The following is a 4,657-nucleotide window of genomic DNA, read 5'->3' on the forward strand; positions in this document are numbered from 1 at the left end:
CTGGGCGGGCGAGGGCTGCAGCCAGGACACCTGGCGACCGCGCACTTGCGTGGGGCCCGGATGGGCGGTGCTGCGCCGCACGGGCCTATGGGAAATGCAGTCCAGGCGCGCGCTAGGCGGCCTTGTGGCGGTGGTGGGCGGCTCTGCGAGTGTGGCCTGCGCGGCGCGCCCGCCCCGTCGCTCTGCCCACGCTCCGCAACCGTGATCCCCATAGGCCGCCTAAGCAGAAACTGTAAATTCCTGGGACGGGTACGGGGTGGTCTCCGTGTCCTTCCCTTTCAACTGTTATGCCGACGTGGCCTTCAGTCACCCGTACAAAACTGGGCCAGCCAACCCGGGTCCTTGAGAGGAGAGCTTGGGTGTCCCCGGCCGAGTGTGGTAACCCGGCAGCGGGGAGGCCGGGGGGATTCTAGAAGGCGCCTGAGAACTGGGCGCCAACCGCACCGCCTGCTTGAAGGTCGGGGCCCTGTCTCTGGGAATGCTGGGCCCCGACCTTCAAGCAGGCGGTGCGGTTGTGCCTCCGAATGTGAATGTCCACGTCTTGCTATTTTGGGGGTCCGGGCATCTGTGGGAAGTGAAGAAGACAGGACGGCGATGTGAACACCCGCACGGCTCAGAACTGCGTCTACTCCCGGCGTCTCCTGCGAAGCGGGCACGCCCAGGCACGGCTGCAGAGCATCAGCCTCCCCTGATCAACCGCTGTCAGCACCGCCCACCGAGACCACTAAGTAGCCTGTCCACAGGGGCAGAAATGATGACTGGTTCCTAGTCCTTAAAATTGCTGTGATTGTTCCTAAATATATGGATATATAGCTTGTACTAGGTGAAAGTTCCCGTCTATAAGGGCCAACTTAAATTCAGAATAAAACAATATTTGAAAACCTACTACATCAATGCTCAGTATTAAGGGTGAAAACATACATTAGCCAATGTCTTTTTCACAAGAGATTTAAATTTAGTAATTTTCCTTAAAGGCAAAAACGTGACTCGTAGAGAAAGCATGAACAGTTTTAGCATATTGCAAGAAGAGTAAATGCAGTGAATAATCTGGTTTAACAAGAAAATAACGCTATTGTAGAAGGGTGTGGTGAGAGGTAAGCAATAAAGGATGTGATGAAAGACATGAAAGGGCCGAGCTGGTTTTGAGCATGATTAAATAGACAAGTAGCCTTGTAAATATGAATTTGTGGTGCCAGAATAATTGACTTTCCACATAGAAATTTTTTTTTAACCTGGCATTGCACACAAAAATAAACAGGTAAAGTGAATTTGTAAATATGAAAGGCAAAATGTTATACTTTGACAAGAAAATATAGAAATATATGTTCATAACTTTGGCTGTCAGAAGAGTTTCATAAAACATGAAAAAAGTTAATTAAAAATTGAGTATATAACTTGAAGAAAATTAAAGTTAAAGCACAATCTTGGAAAATATAATTATAAAACATAGACTTAAGTATTTCTAAAATTTACAAAGAACAATGACACAATAGAAAAATGGAAAAAATATGAAAAGCAAGCCAAACTTTCTGTAGTCATCAGAAAAATGCAAGTTAAAGTAATATTTCACATCCATTAGACTGTGTAGAAAAACAGCCTGTTTCCTGGCAAGAGTGACACCATTTGAAGCAAAACTATCATGAGGACTGATGTTAGACCCCTGCACACCAGGGTGTTCTGCAGCAAAGGTCTTTAACCAATGCTCATAACTTCATAACCCCTCATAAAGATGCTTATCTAACGTCCCCAGTGGTCACAATAGTTTAAGAGCTAACCAGTTGCACTTGTCTTTACCTTAAAAGCTTGCTAGATAAATAATACTTTCTGGAGGGCAAGTACAGGGGTTGCTTCTGTTTGTCTCTATTGTTTCTTTCTGAGAGATTGGATTTGTCAGCCTCTTTGGTCTCCGAGCTTCCTTGGGCTTTGGAAGCAGGTTTCCATAAATTGACAAAAATGTAAGTCAAGGATGTAGTAAAATGTGAGTTCTCTGCATTTCTGGTGGAACTGTAATTATTATAACTATTTTTGAAAACAATTAAGCAATATCTGGTAAAGATATTACATATTCTGTAAACCAGTACTTTTGGGATATAAGTATGTACCTAGATTAATGTATGCACATGTGACCAAAGAAATATGCTCTTTGGAGGATCTTTTTGTAACAGTAAAATATTAAATGTAAATGACCAATGTCATGAAGCTTTTCCCTTATGTTTTCTTCTAGTCATTTTATAGTTTCAGGTCTTATATTTAAGTGCTTAATTTACTTTAGTTGATTTTTGTACATGGTGAGAGGTAAGGGTCTAAATTTTAATGTGCATTAGAACAATGTATAACATAACTACATTTATTTAAGAATGTATTCCAATATCAAACAGCAAATTCCAACAATGCAAGAACTGCAATTACATTTTCACCAACCTAATAAAAGAGCTAGAGAACCAACCTCAAACTTGAACCCAACCTCAAACTTGAAGACAAGAAACAACCAAAATCAGAGATTAACTGAAGGAGACTGAAATACAAAAACCATTAAAAAGATCAATGAATTCAGGAGATGGTTTTTGGAAAAATTAATAAAATAGATGAACTACTAGCTAGACTATTAAAGAAGAAAAGAAAGTATATCCAAATTAACACAATCAGAAATAACAATGGAGATATTACCACTGACCCAAAGAAATACAACCACCATCAGAGAATATTATAAGCACCTCTGTGGATATAAACTAGAAGATCTAGAAGAAATGAGTAAATTCCTGGGCACATACACCTTCCCAAGACTGAACCAGGAAGAAACTGAATCCCTGAACAGATCAATAATGAAGTCTGAAATTGAATCAGTAATAAATAGCCTACCAACCAAAAAAATAAGTAAATAAATAAAGCCCAGGACCAGATAGATTCACAGCTGAATCCTACCAGATATACAAAGAAGAGCTGGGATCATTCCTGCTGAGACTATTCCAAAATACTGAGGGGGAGGGACTCCTTCCTAATTCATTCTATGAAGCCAGCATCATCTTGATACCAAAACCTGCAGAGACACAACAACAACAAAAAACTTCAGGCCAATATCCTTGATGAACGTCCATGCAAAACTTCTCAACAATATACCGGCAAACCAAATCCAGCAGCACATCAGAAAGTTTATCCACTACCAGACTTAATACCTAAGTGGGCTCCATGAGCTCCATGGGCTCCATTCTGCAACCCATGGATCAAGGAGTAATTTTGACTTTCAAATCTTTTTATTTAAGGAAGATATTTTAGGCTGGGTGTGGTGGTGCACACCTGTAATCCCAGTTATGCAGTAGGCTGAGGCAGGAGAATCGCTTGAACTTAGTAGGTGAAGGTTGCAGTGAGCTGAGATCACACCACCACACTCCAGCCTCAGCAACAGAGTGAAAGTCTGTCTCAAGAAAAAAAGGAAAAGAAAAAAATATATTTCATAAACCTATGGCTACCATAGGGGGTGCTTCATCCAGTGGATCTAGGAAAAGTAAGTTGAAAAAATTCAACATTTTAGACGCCATTAAGACTGTTCCTGGCCAGGCATGGTGGCTCACACCTGTAATCCTAGCAGTTTGGGAGGCTGAGGTGGATGGATCACTTGAGGTCAGGAGTTCGAAACCAGCCTGGCCAACATGATGGAACCCTATCTCTACCAAAAATACACAAAAGTTAGCTGGGCATGGTGGTGCATGTCTATAATCCCAGCTACCTGGAGGCTGAGGCAGGAGAATCACTTGAACCCAGGAGTGTTGCAGTGAGCCAAGATCATGCTACTACACTCCAGCCTGGGTGACAGAGCAAGATTCCATAAAAAAAAAAAACTATTCCCGATTCATGGGGCGAGGGCAAAATATCAAAAGTTGATTCCAACCCTCATGGATGATTTTGAGTGGTTTAAGATTTCAGTGGAGGTAGTAACTGCCCATGTGGTAGAAGTAGCAAGATAACTAGAATTAGAAGTTGAGCCTGAAGATGTGACTGAATTGCTGCAATCTCATGATGAAACTTGATTGGATGAGAGGTTGCAGTGAAGATTGTTGAAATGACAACAAAGGATTTAGAATATTGCATAAACTTAATGGGTAAAGCAACTGCCAAGTTTGACAGGATTGACTCCAATTTTGAAAGAAGTTCTATTGCGGGTAAAATGCTACCAAAAAGCATCATATGCTATAGAGAAATGTTTTGTAAAGAAGTAATTGATGCAGCCAACTTCATTGTAATTGTATTTTAAAAAATTGCCACAGCCACCTCGACCTTCAGCAACCACTACTTTGATCAAGTCAACAGCCATGAACACTGAGGCAAGACCTTTGACTAGCAAAAAGATACAATTTGTTGAAGTCTCAGATGATCATTAGCATATTTTTTAAATAAAGTATTTTAAAGATGTATACATTGGGTTTTTTTAGACACTGCAATTGCACACATAAAAAGTACAGTAGAGTATAAACAAAACTTTCATATGTACTGGGAAACCAAAAAACATTTGTGACTTGGTTTATTGCAATATTTGCTTTATTGAGGTGGTCTGGAACCAAACCCACAATGTCTTTGAGGTATGCCTGTATTATTCTCTGATGGTGATCTAGAGCTGAGAGAGGTTCTGGAGACAAGGCATTTAATCAGCGGGACCCTGATA

This window comes from Aotus nancymaae, unplaced genomic scaffold, assembly GCF_030222135.1.
Source record: "Aotus nancymaae isolate 86718 unplaced genomic scaffold, 86718_ANA_hifiasm-v0.15.2.pri h1tg000036l, whole genome shotgun sequence".
Lineage (NCBI taxonomy): Eukaryota > Metazoa > Chordata > Mammalia > Primates > Aotidae > Aotus > Aotus nancymaae.